Here is a 15597-nt window from a genome sequence, read left to right on the forward strand (position 1 = left end):
ACTGTGGGATTGTGTGAAGGAGCTTAATTTTACTTTTTAAGTTTTATTTTTTCTAATTCATTGCTTTTCTTCAGTGTCTGACCAAAGTCTGTATTAAATTTTCTTGACTTCTACTGGTAGTAAACTACAGGAAAGAGGAGAACTTGCCAAGATCATGAAAAAAAATAAAAAATACAGTCCAAAATAAAATCAAAATACAATGCAAATGAAACTGCTGCACTTTTTTTAAACACAGACTTCAGTTTTTAAGTTGGTATTTCACCTCCAGGGGGGAAACCAGCTGCTTGCCAAAAACTTACATTGCCTATCACATTAAAAGAGGTTATTAGGGGTTCTGATAAACATGGCAAACATATTCTTTGAGTGGTTAGTACACTGGAAAGGCTCTCCCCATGCTGCTTGGATTATTCTGTTAAGTGCCTTCAAATGCATAGCCATTTTCACAGAGTGCTTCACAACATACGTTTTCAATAAATCATCCTGAATCTTTTGATGTACATGGCTGACTGAATTGCCTGACATTATGCAAGAGTACTGTGTGATGTTGTGGTGTTATTGTCATAGCCCATGAAGTTACCCATCAGTTGCACTCATATGAACTTGCATTGCTGCTTAAAAGACTTGAGAACAGAACTTAAAAGTCAAATAAATTACCTAATAAAACCTTCAATTGTTGTACTAGAGCAACATATCATTTCAAAACAAAAAGAGCCAAAGATACATGCATAGTTAAGTCAAGCAAAGGTAAAGTTCAACTAGGCCATCTAATTGAATCATTGTCTGTCCCAGTATATAAGCTTATGAAGAGACTTTATGTATTAACCATAGTAAGTTCAACTCTGCTACGATAGGCAGTAATAATCTACACCATAATCAACATCACAGACCACGACAATTGTAAAAAAAAATTACTGGGTGTACATTGGTACCATGTCAAGTGTCAGTTGATGGTAAATTGGACAGCTTTACATCTCAGAATATTTGCTAGAATGCTATCCATTGTGATTCTTCTCTATTGTTCTTTATTTTGGAGTTAGATGCTCTAATAGCAAAATTATCCCTAAAATTATAATGAACAAGTATTAAGAAAAATTTCTGGATCCAGGTGATAATATGAATCACCCCTAAAATCTAATCACTTGATCTTTATTCTATTTCTGAGATTTCCTGAAAATTTGATCAAAATCCATCCATAACTTTTTGAGTTATGTTGCTAACAAAGAGACAGACAAGTCAACGATGCCAAAAACATGACTTGTGCTTATCAAATAATCTATAAATCCCTTCTCCAAGTAAATATGTTTATGTATGCACTACTCATGCAAACTACTGGCCATCCATTTGCACCAATAAGATATTCAGGTCATCATACAGCATCAGCTAAGAAACTGTTGCAAAAAACCTTTAAATAAGTTTATGTTACGTGATTATGTCCACAAAAGCCATGTAATGCCATGCAAGCATTTCCCAATATTATCCCAATATTTGTGGTAAGCTAAAGGACGGGGTAATAACACACTTTATCAATGTTAGATTAATAAGATTTTATATTTTCTAGAAATGCACTTATTCCAGACATTTAAAGCACATGCAGAAGGGAAATTATTAGAGAAATGCTGACAATCGGGAGAAATGTGAGCTTTATCAGACAAAACTTTCTGAGAAAAAAAAAAATATTTTAAAAAGACATTTGCAGTGTCACTATTTTTGATTGGGTTTTTGAAAGTACAATCTAAAATGTTTCATACAGTTTGACAAATAAATCTCATCCAGAGAACTGCCAAGATCCTAACTCCAACTTTGATGGACTGCCAGAGAGTAGAAGACATAAATTAGATACAAAGCCTCTGGTTCGACCTCTCATCTTGGAGAGAATGAAGTGAATGAGTTGTTGAGGTTACAAACCCTGGGACCCCACAAGTCTGCACTTATAACCTGGCATGAAGGTAAGAAATAAATGAGTTTCTCACAAATCTTAAGTGAGCTAATTGATTTTTTTTTTTTATTCTGCACCTTTAGGGGACAACAGACAAGAAGTTGACAATAATAATAAGAACGTTTAGTCCAGGCTAACAGAAACAAAGCTAACATGGCTTGTTAAATAAGAGCAATATGAAGTGGTTGGGGGGCTTTGTTTGTGTTCCATCACTACCTGAACTGAACACTGGGATGTAAAGATAAACATATGCAAACTGTAACTTTGTTATAACATTAATTATGTAATTATATTAACATGAGTCAAATAAAAATGACCATAATTCAGTAAATGGTTACAATCTGCAGGTTCAGGTCAATGTTAAAGTTAGAGCCAACAGAGTCAAATGTTAGATGTATGAATGAACAAGTAAAATAAGAGTGAATCAACACCATTAAAATCCCACAAAATGCCCAGTAAGCAGACTCTATTTACCATAACATTAAACCACATGTTAAATGTACTGAAACTATAAAATGCTATGTCTAAAAATGAAGCAATTAGACAAAAGTATGTAATATGAGCATAAGGAGACCTATCTGAACAGTTACATCATCATAAATCTATAGACACTAATATAATTAGCATTCACAAGAGCAATGACGACATGCAAGATACAAACATGGATTTTGTAAACTTTTCTTCAACATCAGCCACACAGATAGGTCAGCAGTAAATACAGTGAGCATGATATACTGCACCCCATGTTTGATTGAAAACAGTACAAAGCAGCACATCAGATACAATAAAAGTACTTTCTAAATATATAATCATTTTAAAATCTAATGGCAGGAAGATGTTTAAGAAAAAAACATGTGACAAAGGCTCTGAAAGCATCTATGAACTGATAAGACCAACACTGTAGTTTTACTGGAGAAATTTTTTTCTCCTAGAGTCAGGTGAAGGATTTCAGCTTTTAGGAGTTCCTTTCACAAATAGCGTTTAAATGGTTTAAATATGGTGTTTGAACTACGTGCAAGTTCCACTCTGGTATTGCTAATGTTTTACACAGTGCTCAATCTTTTTTTAGGTAAGTGGTTATACTTTAAAGAGAAGTTAGTGATCATGTAATGTACAAAACGTGAAGAAAAACTTGTAAAACAAAAAGCCAATGATCTTTTTTATTAACAGGTGTTTACCCTGGGTGATGCTGCTCTAGGACTTTTATCACTGCTACACAAACACTCACTCTTCAATAAATTGTCACCATGGAGACGGTGAGATGATGATATACAAATTCTGAATTATGATATAGAAAATGATGTAGATGATTTAGAACAACATATACAAGTACATTACATGCTGCATTTACTGACTCTTGGACATCTGACGTTTACCCAAAGGAAGGTCAATTAACACTAAATATTTGTAGCATTGGCTCGTTCTCTTGATACAACACAGTAAAATCGTGCAAGTTTCAGACATAGTCTCAAATGGTGATTAGTCATGATTAATTAAGCTGTGGTTAATCAAATTACAATTTTAGTCTATTTAATCAATATATATATATATATATATATATATATATATACAAATTAACTGCAAAAGGGTTGAGAAAATACACATAATGGTACCAGGAAGCCATTATTTCTGCCATTAGTGCAGCCTTAATCTAGATCTGCATGTCAAGGAAAAATGTCTATGACCACCACAGAGGGTTCACAGTTGAAGCATTAACACAGGGCCAAGAACTACCTTTAGACTGTTTTTAAAAGGGTGTATGGACAAACTCTTGATGGAGTAGATGGATGCGCTTCTGGCTGTACCACATGCAGTAATCGACACTGGGCACCACTTAAAGTCAGAAACCAGCAGGGTGGAGAGGGAGCACTGGTATAGAGCTACTACCACTACGGATTAACTTGCTGAACTGCTGTAGTTTGAAAATGGACAGGAAATCAACGTGCCCCTTGTTTCTATTAGATTCTTCTCTCTAGCTGTGGTGCACAATATTAATTAAATTCACGATTGTATTGCAGAACATTGTTCCAGCACACAAAGCCAAATACATCACTGCCTCTCTAGCAAGCAAAAGGCCTTAAAGATGACCAAATAATGACTCTGCCCTGTTTCTCACATAAATAAAATCATCTTTAGTTTATTAATTTTACATGTTATATTTTAAAGGTGATATCAGTGATGAGGAAAAACAGCTTTTGAAATGGAATTAAAAAGGCTGTGGTTTCTGTTTCTGTGAAGTTCTTCAGGAATAAATGAAAAAAAAAGAAAAGAGACTCTGGATGGTGGGCTGAAGGCAGTTACTGAAAAGATAGTGGAGATTTTTTGGTCTGCAAATATATAATAAAAAAAAAGGCCAAAATTGTTACTTTAATCTTGTTTTGTGTTGCTTATTTGTTAGACTTTTACTAAAATGGAAACCAGACAAATGAGTGACACAGTTGTGAAAGGCAAAGCTCACTTTTCCCCTGTAAAAATTCAAGTTTGATATTACAAACACATGCAAACACAAACTGCTCATGCATAGCAGTGATGTCAACACACCCCACATCTCTCTAAAGAGCACCTGCTGTCTAATAATTGCAATTCCACACACCACCACAGCTTCAAAAAAATCATATTCCCCAGACCACATGCCGGTCCTGATCCAACTCAAGCATATGCATAACAGTCCAAAACATATTAGAGAATGAAATAATGCTGTCTGTTTAATGGATCATTTTTTTGACAAATTGAAAAAATGCAAAACTGTAATTCAAGAAACATTATTGCATCATGTTTAATACATTTGCACCTCTGTCACTTATAAAAGACACATTAAATTAAGGAAAATTTTAATAAGGCTTAGCGTTTCATATATTTTTCCCAGACTCTACAAGACAGGATGATACTTATCCTGGTTTATCTAATGGATGACTGTTATGTGATACTGTCCAAAGGAGGCTGGACATGATGGTTGCCATGGCATTTCCACATGTGTTTCTCAGGCTTTACTTTGCTCATAGATAATGGGTCAGGTCAAGCTATTCTTCTGCCTTTCTCCTGCATGGTCGTGAAATGACAGAGAGCTGGGTCAATTTAACCTCCCTTTCTTTTTTTCTAACTTGACATCTTCACACAGAAATTAAAATCTCATATCCCAGGCAGCTCCACCATGAATCCAGCATAGAGAACATGTTTTATTAAAAGATGCTGCAGCTGGGTGAGGGAAATCACATGGGTCACATGCGGAAGGAATATGTGGATAGTAAAAGCTGCAAGATGCTGCTTGTCCCTGCTTTTCTTGTGTTGCTGACAATAGTACAAATGTGAAAATCAAATAAAAGTGCTCAAAAATCTAAAAAAAAACTAGAAGTGAAATTAGCTGTGGAGCTAGCCATTGTGATTAGGTGTCATGCTTGTAACAAACAATTCTCAAGAATCAAGAAGCTTCTCAAAACTGTAAATCACTGATGGGCAGGAGTTAGTCCTTTACTATAAACGTATTGTTTACATAAAAGCTTCCTTATGGGACTCACTCAATTCAATGTTGCAACATTAAAAAAAAAAACAGCTTTACAAGGGAAACCCTGAAGAAACATCAATAAATAAAAGACATGAATAATTAAATAACAGTTTATTTACCTGTGCTCTAAATCATGTGGCATTACAAACTCTTATGTGTTATATTTTCTATTTTGTGCGTATCATGTTTAGGCCAGAACGGAGAACAGCCCATCTTTCTTCTGATGCACAGTCTGGATGTGTTGTTTTTTTCCATTAAAATAAGATCAAAAACACGTTATGTGCACAAGAATTAAATAACACAGCACAATAATAAGTAATAAACCATTACTTTGCCCTTCAAGTTATGTAAATATGATAGAACTTAATTATCAACCTCTTTTTCTAAGTGTAGAAATGGTGGTAGCATACAGTATGTAATGCTTTCAATTTAAAATTTTAAGACCAGATTTGAGTTTTTAGCATGTGCTTGCTCATGAGAGAGTGGGTAATGAGACGCAATAGGTTCTGTAGTTTTAGAGTGGTTAGCGACCAGGAACTATAACCTATTGTATCTTCCTCTGGTTAAACAGATGGCAAAAACACAAGTTATCCCTCAGTTTATCGTCACATATTAACCTCATGATTTACAACCCTTGGCTTTGGATTTTTAATGCTAGCAGCCACTAAATTTACAACCTGCCGGTCTGCAGGCTCAGGGTATAAACACAGCAGCCTACTCATCAACTGCTATGTTCAACATACCTTTTTCAGCTCATGAGCATATTCTGACTCTGTGTTGAACAAGTCAGCAGCTGCTGAGTGTAAGGCTCAATAAGGAAAATGCCTTAATTTCATTTTACACCTACATTTTTTATTTTTTTTTACTTTAAATTTCAGTGTTGATGTGTGGTGATGAACACAAGAATAGCAAATGAGATTGCTACTCCAGAAAAAAAGACAATCATATTAACAATCCAGAAAGTGAATATCAACCCTATCCCACTTCTGGAAAAATATGCTTATATGAGAGGAATATCCCAACGAAGACTTAAACATGCTCACATTCACATCACCCAAACATACTTCATTAAACATTGAGATGACACATTTTGGATTGTTGTTCTTCACCTCATGCTGTCATTGAATCCATTAAGAAGTCATTCTTTCTTAATCTTTAATTTATCTTTCTTATCCTTTATGTTCTCTGTGGAAACCAGATGTCACTGTGCTCACCTCAATTTTATCTTTATAGGTGCTTTACTATAGTTTATTGGGTCCAGTGCTCTGAGAAGCATTTCACTGTCTTCTTTTTGGAGATAAAAACAAAAGAGCTGGACAGCCAATTTTTCCAGTTGATGTCCACATATTAATTGCAATATGTATTACATTAGGTGTATGCTGTCACTGTTTTTGTGCTTGTCCCCCTAAGAATAACTAAAAAACAAAGGAGACAGATTTTAGAAATAGATTATAAAATATATATCAGCATGAAAGAAATAAAAAGTGTTTAATGTTCCCATGACCATGACATAATTATTGGGTGCTAGGTGTTTTTGATGCAAAATTGGGGCAGTCCATTTTGTCTCCAATTACTGCTTCTGGTACTTTTTCCTCTGACATTTGATTAAACAATTTGGATTTAAATCAATTCAAACAAATGTTTTCTTTTTTTTTCATATATGAAGCCATTGCAAGCTTTCCGAGTTCTGATGTATTTGACTTAGTGCCCAAATGCCAGTAACCAGGCTGATGTGTTGCCGGCCTGAGAAAGCAATCACATCTATTTCAACACTACGCCGGCAAGAGTAAAACAAAATCCTGCAAAAGTCTACAAAAGCACTTTATTAGTTTTTTGATGGATTTTAAATGTCACTTCTCCATAGCTACAGGCATTGCATCCATGAAAGAGGAGAAACATTCATTCCCTAAAAAATGAAAACATACCATTTCTCATCCGTGACCTGTCAGAACAGAGGTCCTGTTGTCTGCCATTAACTCAGCACTGCCCAACCACCACTGAATATTAATGGAGCCTTCCCTGGATCATCAGAGTGTGTGCATTTAATTCACAATCCTATCTGCATCTTCTAGGGGGACAGGCTTTGTGTGGTTGTGTGTGAATGTTTTTGTGCATGTGTGGGTCTCAGAGCTGTTGTGAGTTTGTTCATTAGAGAGGACATCTCCTGAATCCAAGGCCTGTCACGCATTCTGCTTGAGATTAGTTTTATTGCAGCACAGAAGCACGGGGTCTAATTAAGCTGTCATCAATAAACGTAATAAAATTCAGTATCAATATAATCTATACCTTCACAGATGAGGGGAAATGAGAGCCTCACTGAGAAGAGCGACCAGTCAAAGTGACGAGCAACATGATGAGCTGATTCCAATTAAATCACACTAATATATTCTTATTAGCAGCAGGGTGAAAACGGCTGTTGATGCTGGACACACAGCGAGGGTGTTAAGATGTGACGGCTTATCAACAGGCAACGCCGATCGAAGGTCCCCACTGAAAGGGAAGAAAATATCTGCTATGGCAACAAAGTGTCGACAGGATTTACATTAAAATCTCATTCCTCAGTTGTGACAGTGCGTCAAGATGAGTAACGTGCGCAATCTGCGAAGTCCCCAAAGTGTACATATGGCGCACACATTAAGGCAACGACAGACAGAAAACCTCCAGTCACATATAGGATGTGGCAGTGTACATATGGCTTACCTTAAACACCCTGGAATTAAGATGATTGCGATGACGATGATGACGGCCCGTCCATCTAAAACACGATTCAGCCGCTCGATCCTCTTTCGGCGTGTCGGCGATCTTTTTTTCTTTCTTTTTTAAACTAGGCCATTTCTTTTTGGATCGCAATTATTTCTCAAGAGGACAACGCGTCGCAGGCTCTTGCACGTCAGTACACCTTCTCGGTCTCCGTCTTTCTCCGGCTTTTCCAAAAAAAGCACACCTCATACTGCACCCTCCTCCTCTCATTCCTCTGACAACACCCTGCTCTGTTCCTTAGCCACAGAAATTACACTTTATTAAGAAAAAAAGAAATGCTGCAGCGACCACAAATTAAACGAAAAAAAAGGAAAAAAAGAAAATTAGGACTCGTTTGGGGGGAGAAAAAATGCGTAACGCTACAGCATCGAGACCCTACGCGTTGCTTCAAAAGTCAACGCGGTGATGTGTCCTCTTTTCTCCATTTGTCCGTGCTGATGATAATCCAAGGTGGGATATCTCCCTCTCTGCACCGCTCGGGCCTTTAAACACTGCTTGTTTCACTTAAAATATGAAAGAGCGCTCCAAAGACACCCCGCGAAATCAGGTGTCCAATCTCTTCTTTACGCGCTTGCGTGGTGCTCTCTCCTGGTTTCACTTGGTATGTGATGCTCTCAACAGAAAACAGAGGCTCAGCATGACATAGAGCGTGGACACCTTTCGTTTGAACCTCGTGGTTTTGGGGCAACACGATAAAAAAAATTAAGATTGATGCAGTGACTTTAGGCTATTTTGAAACCCGTCGATGTCTGCACCGAAGAGGATCCCTTCGGCTTGTGCTTGAACAGCCCACCTCTCTCTCTCTCTCTCTCTCTCTCTCTCTCTCAGTGCGGTCTCTTAGACTCCTCTGCTTATAGGACGCACACTTGTAATATTTCAATCTTCCAGCCAGTGTTCATGACGACGAGGTGCGAAGCATAATGAAATGAAAAGGTGTTGTTGTTGGAATCGCCACGTTGAAGAAAAAAAAATCTCCACTTGAAAGACAGTTTGCTTTGATTGCTGTTTGATGATGTTGTGCACCATGCTGACGTCAGAATTCTTTATATATATATATATATATATATATATATATATATATACACACAATTTTATTCTAGTCAGGTTTTGGTGGATTATATCCCTGGGCGTAAGGGAAGTAATAGTAAGTTAAATACAGTAAGGTGTTTTCTATGTTTAATTGTGGTAAATAATACAAACAGTAATAATAGTTATCCTTGTTGCCATCATCATTATTTTCTTACTACTGAAATAATGCTGTTGATTTTTACTTTTAACTTTTATTCAGTTTGCCACTTGGGGGCAGCAGAAACAAGTTCTGATAAATGCGACATTATGGACAACGGGCCAGTCCTGTTAGCCTTAATTCTTTGATGAGTCTGGGTTCAGTCACCATTAAGCTCTGTTTTGTTATCTTCCAACTTATCCATCCCTTAAAAACGTAGAGCTTTTTTTGCCTTTTGGTACTTGACTAGCAGCATGCAGTAGGATTCAATCTGGTTTTGCAGACGACAGCCGCTTTCTGAATCTAAAAATAATGCAGAAAGTGGTCAATAAACTGCAGTTATTAAGCATGTTCCTAGTTAAAGTTGATCAAAACATTTAACTTTTTTTTCTTTGCTTCTCATTTGCTCATTTCCTGCACCAAGGTGCTTGCCTGCCATTGGGAGTGTCATTGGCACCAGTGTCTTGCCCAAGGACCCTTCTGTGTGTTGACAAGCTTTCTGTAGTAACAGCAAAAAATATAAGCAACAAAAACAACCCCTCTTCAAGGATGAATGACTCATAAGAGAAGAGTGAAGAGCTTCTAACACATTATGCTTCTGACACATATGTGTCTTTGTGCTGGATGGAGCCAGTTAAGGTGGTTTAGTCATCTGAAGAGTTTGGTCCCAAGGGGACATTTTTACCTCAAGGTCTTTTCAACTGGGGAGAGGTATGGGGAAGACTGAGAGCAGAGTACAAACAAATGATATCAAGTATCCCATTTGCAGCTTGGAAATGTGGGAGGGTAGCTAAAAGACAAAATAGAAGATATGGCTGAGGAGCAGGACATTGAAGCTTCTTACCAAATGCAAATATGTGGCAGAAAATGGATGGATGGATGGAAGGATGGATGGATGGATATATGGACAGTCTAGAGATATCCTAAATCATTTCTCTGGATGTTTCTGCTTTTTTGTCAATTCTCTGTCAAGATGATCTCAAACTGCTTCAAAAATGTTGAGGTCTGGGCACTAAGGAGGATTTATCATTCCACCTGTTTGCAATGATTTTCAGTCCAGTTGGCATCTCTTAGCTTTTTCTTCCTGTTTCCCTTCCTTAAGAATGACTACTTGACAGCCACCTTTCCTTGGCAACCTTTTTCTGATAAGACATCAGTGAAGAGCGGATGGATTAATTGAAGGGTCAGATACATCGCTCAGGTCTTGAGTCAGTCTTTGTTGAATTGTTTTTCATTTCTTAGGGACATCACTTTCAGATACTGTTCATCTGATGTGGACAACTATTTAGAACTGCCAACTTCTTCTTTTGTCGTTGGATGGGTGTAGCTCAGGAACTCGATTCCTAGCTTTCCCTGAGTTTCTTCAGTGTATGTTATTCTGGAGTTGATCCTGGTGAGGGGTGCCAAGCAGGTGTGGGCATATTCATTGCCCTCCAACTTGGTGCCTGTAAAGCCTGGTACACACATAATGAATTTTTTAATCTTATGAGATTTTTTATTGGTTCAAGACCTCACACATGAAGATAAAAAGTCAGGCATTTAACAGTTTTGATCATAATGTGTGTGGTGTGCAATGATAATCTAATCACAGAACAACACACATAACGATGCTGTCCCGCAACTCATCTACCATCTAGTCTTCTGAGCTGGACAAAGGTCGAAACGTAGAAGAAGAACCATAGCAACAACCGGCAAAAAACGAAGAAGAAGAAACAGTAACAATCGGAAAACACAACACACAGCATAGAAGGGGACATATAGGGTGAGGGAATGATGGAGATATTGGGACTAATGTTAACAGAAAAAGCCAGAACTGAAAAAAATAACAAATTGGAGATGGACTTTATTTACTTCCTCGTTCCCCAGCCAGCTCGCTCTCTGATTGGCTACATTCCATACCAAGTAACCATTAACTCAGTCAGAATGCACGAGTCGTTGGCGTTCCTCTAAAATCGGCTCTGAAATATTGAACATGTTCAATATTCTCGATTGTCGGCTACAACCCATTTTGGAGCAGATTACTGGGACAAATTGGCTCGTAACACACCTCAGACCAAATGATAATTGGAGAGAAAAATCTCATGATGACCGGGCGTTTGCCATCCGAGGAAGAGGCAAAATCAGGACAAAAACAGCCCAAAAATTATTATGTATGTACCAGGCTTAAGTTGGGGTTTACCCCAGTGGATGAAATGGTAGCCTCCCTCCACCTGTAAAAAAGAACCTTAAGATACTTTTTAAATATTTCATAGGTCAGCTTTAGGTGGCTTTATAAACAACATAATATATTCATCTTTTAACAATTAAACAGGTACAGGGACTGAACTGAATAAGTTAAAGCCAGCAAATATTTGGAGAAAAATTTTAAAGGTCTGGAGAACTTTTCTCAAAAATCAGTTTAAAAGATTAAAAAAAGAAGTCCAACTACTTGAAAGAAAAATATGAATGAATGAGGAGTTTTTCCAACACCCCTCATTATACTGCACCATAGCAAAAGTATGAAAAGATACAACACATTTGTTAAGTAAACCAAGAAAATATGCTATCCGAATTAGCTACTGAAATATTAAGACAGAAACATTACATATATATGTGTGTGTGTGTGTGTGTGTGTGCCACCACACAAAATTTGTATATTCTGTGATATTAAGGGAGAGCCTGAAATCTGTTTATATTGCATAAATTAACAATAATAGTTTTACTCTGTCCCTGCTGAGGAGCTTAAACTGTCCATGCAGCTCTTAAATATATTGTTTTTGCTTGAATAATTTCACTGGATCCATATTGTGAGAATAGGAGATTAAAATTAGTTCAAGTACTTATTTAACATAGGCTCTGTTAATTCTTCCCTGTTAGTCAGTTCTGCTACATGTGTTTTAAATAATTTTGTCATGTATATACTAAAGGGGATTTAAAAAGGACATCAGTTATCTGTCATTTAGGGGATATTTTGAAGAAAAACTTAAGTGAGTTGGAAAATCAGTTTACATTGAATAAGCACAGCAGCTGTGAGTCATCAAAAAACATCTTGAGACAGAAAAAACAAACAGAATAAGAGGAAAATTAACACTTTACTCTAGGTCGGTAGAACAATCCTCATGCAGAAGGCAGATCTCCGGTATCATGTGAAAGTGAGAGTTTAGACACTGTAGACCATGACAAGGTTGCTGGAGCTCTGACCGCTTATCAGAGGTCAGAGAGGAGATTAAAATGAGCCAACAGCTGCAGGAGTATCATCTGCTTACTGAATATTATTAAAGGCAACAATAAAGCTGAAGCTGAAGAGAATGTTAGTGAGTGGGAGGGAGTTTTGTGCATTATTTTCTAAAGTTCTTTTTTCTGAATTAAGTCACAGGATCAAGGCTGATGTGGGAGAGTAGTGAAAATTCTCTCTGCTGAAATAAACTGACAGCTGGATTGGCTTTCATTTATCTAATTTTTTTGCTCCTGTTAATCAAAGCTGTTCACACTGCTTTCATGACCTTGGGTCAGAAGCATCTTCACGCTGCAAAAAGTGGCAGAAGAAGGAAGTGGGAACACCTGAGTATTACATTGATTGATTAAAAATTCAGTTCTGCATCCACTGTCAAAACCACTTTGATACACATCAGTGAAAAAATGCAGTTTATAAAAGTGAGTAAATGAGCTAGATTATAACCAAAAATTTTGAACACCTGGTTCAAAACAGTAATAGAAAATGCAGATAGCTTGGCTGATCTGTGTAAAACTTTATCCGACAGGGAATCATGTGAGGGTATTGAGCTGGAGGCTATTAATGTCTCAACAAAACAAACGTATTATGTAATGTTATTAAAAATACAGGGCTAAATCCAGTATAAATAGAGTCACTGGGAGGAAGCAAGGTACTGCTCTAACTGTTGGTAACTACTTTGTGCATCAAGGCAACATCCAAACCAGAAACAAAGCAACAGAATCCAGTTCATAGATGCATAAGGAAACGAGGCCTTGCTAGTGTTGAGTTGTTGGAAAATAGCTCCCTCTTCTGGAAATATACTACTGTTGCATTTCCAGGGATCAAAGTGCTGCCTTACTTCCAAACCCCCAGATATATTTACAAGTTAAAACAATTAAAATTCTAAGATGTAAAGCAACCAAATAGTATGTCTTTTTTTGTTTGTTTGTTTTAAATATGTTTACAGATGAGTCACCAGTGAGGGGAAGCTAAAATAATCCTAAATTTGACAAGATGGCTTTTCAAGATTCAAAATTCAAAGTGTTGATTGTCATTTGCCCAATAAGGAGACAAGTATCCCTGAACAATGAAAGTCTTACTTTGCCATCCATACTGAATGCCATAAAGGATTATAAAATAGAAGAAAACAACTAAAAAACTAGATAGGAGATAAAGATAAAGATAAAAAAAAATAAATAAAAACTCTTAGTAAATAATCTATGTACATAAATTAGGTCTAAACGGTAAGATGCATGTGCAATATCTATTATAAGTAATAAGACACATAAAACAGTAAACAATATTGCCGTTACTGTGGTTGACAATATAAAGTCAGTGTGCAGGTACAGGCCGTTGTTACAGACTCCTATCAGCTGTAAAAGAGTGTGATGGCCGAGGGAAAGAAAGAGTCTGAGTCTGGTTGTCCTGCTTTTCAGACTCCTGTATCTCCTGCCTGAGGGGAGGAAAGTGAACAGTCCATGTTGGGGGTGGGTGGGGTCTTTGATGATGGACTGTGCTGGTAGATGCTCTGCAGAGAAGGCAGTGGAGTCCTGGTGATCTTGGACGCAGTCTTCCCCGCTCTCTGTAGGCGTTTGCGGTGGGTGACAGTAGAGCTGCCGTACCACACAGTGATGCAGCTGGTCAGGTTAGACTCAACGACACGGCTGTAGAAGTTTCTGAGGATATTTGGTGATATGCCAAACGTCCTTAGCCACTGCTGAGCTCTCTTCACCAGCTGTATGGTGTTGAGTGTCCAGGTGAGGTCCTCACTGATGTGGACCCCCAGATAGTTAAAGCTGCTCACCCTCTCCACTTCCAGCCCGCATATAAGCAGTGGCTGATGAGAGTTCCTCTCCTTCCTCATGTCCATTACCATCTCCTTGGTCTTGTCCTTGTTGAGGGTAGGATTGTTGTCCTCACATCATGTCACCAGAGAAGCCACCTCCCTCCCTCCTATAGGCTGCTTCGTCCCCACCAGTGATGCGTCCTATAACAGCGGTATCGTCCGCAAACTTCAGGATGGTGTTGTCCTTGTGGGAGGCCACACAGTCATGGGTGAATAGGGTGTAGAAGATGGAACTGATGACACACCACTGTGGTGTGCCAGTGTCAGTGATGATGCTGGCTGAAGTCCTTTTCCCAATCCTTACAAACCGAGGCCTGTAAATCAGAAAGTCCTGGAGCCAGTCACAGAGGTTGGGGTGTAGTCCCAGGGAAAACAGTTTGTGGGTGGGCTTGAGGGGGGTGACCATATTGAATGCCGAGATGTAGTCAATAAAGAACATCCTGATGTAGGAGTCTTTATTCTCCATGTGTGAGAGGGAGATGTGCAGGGCTGCAGCAATAACATCTGTGTTATGATGTATTAAACATATCACTGATTTAAAAGGAAAAAAAGCCAAGGACAATTAAAAGATTAATAAAACTGTGTTAATAAAACATCAATTCAATGAGTCTAGCAGTTTGACGTGCTTTGTCAATAACTTCAAAGCTTGACCTCCTCTGGAGAGATGCTGTGATTAAGGTGACCATGAAATTCTCACCCTGATAACCCTTTAGCCACTAAAAAAACCCTTTAAGATTACTTACAGATAATAGTCACAGCAGTCAGTCAACAAACCCAGAGCTTAACTCTGTCATTCACCAATCAGCCACCATGCTCAAATGGATACATTTTATTGGTAATATGCAACAAATCACAGTTTTAGATATATTAGACAACAAATACTAAATGGGAAAAGTGTTATAAGAACAAAAAATGGACAGGAATAAGAATCTCTATTACTTTTAAAAGAAAATAAAAAATGGCCAGATTGGAATGGCCACAGACCTGGATCTAAGCATCAACATATATTTAATATTACTGCAGCACGGTATCTTAACGATTTAAACATGGTCTGAAGCATCTGACATATTAGTTCAGTGGCAAAAAGAATGCAAATTTGTCCCAGAAAATTTCAAACTGCAACATTATAGTGTGA

General features: G+C 37.6%; 1 protein-coding gene across 2 annotated transcripts in view; it reads right to left on the bottom strand.

Annotated features, from left to right (window-relative positions):
- The window catches only part of nlgn2b (neuroligin 2b), a 73109-nt gene extending 64128 nt beyond the window's left edge, over window positions 1–8981 (bottom strand). For both annotated transcript variants that reach the window (XM_042008852.1, XM_042008851.1), the window contains exon 1: window positions 8139–8981. The gene's annotated coding sequence lies outside the window, so the exon portion shown is untranslated. The remainder of the gene's footprint in view (window positions 1–8138) is intronic.
- Between the last annotated feature and the right edge of the window lie 6616 nt (window positions 8982–15597).

Source organism: Melanotaenia boesemani, chromosome 15, assembly GCF_017639745.1.
Source record: "Melanotaenia boesemani isolate fMelBoe1 chromosome 15, fMelBoe1.pri, whole genome shotgun sequence".
Classification (NCBI taxonomy): Eukaryota; Metazoa; Chordata; class Actinopteri; order Atheriniformes; family Melanotaeniidae; genus Melanotaenia; species Melanotaenia boesemani.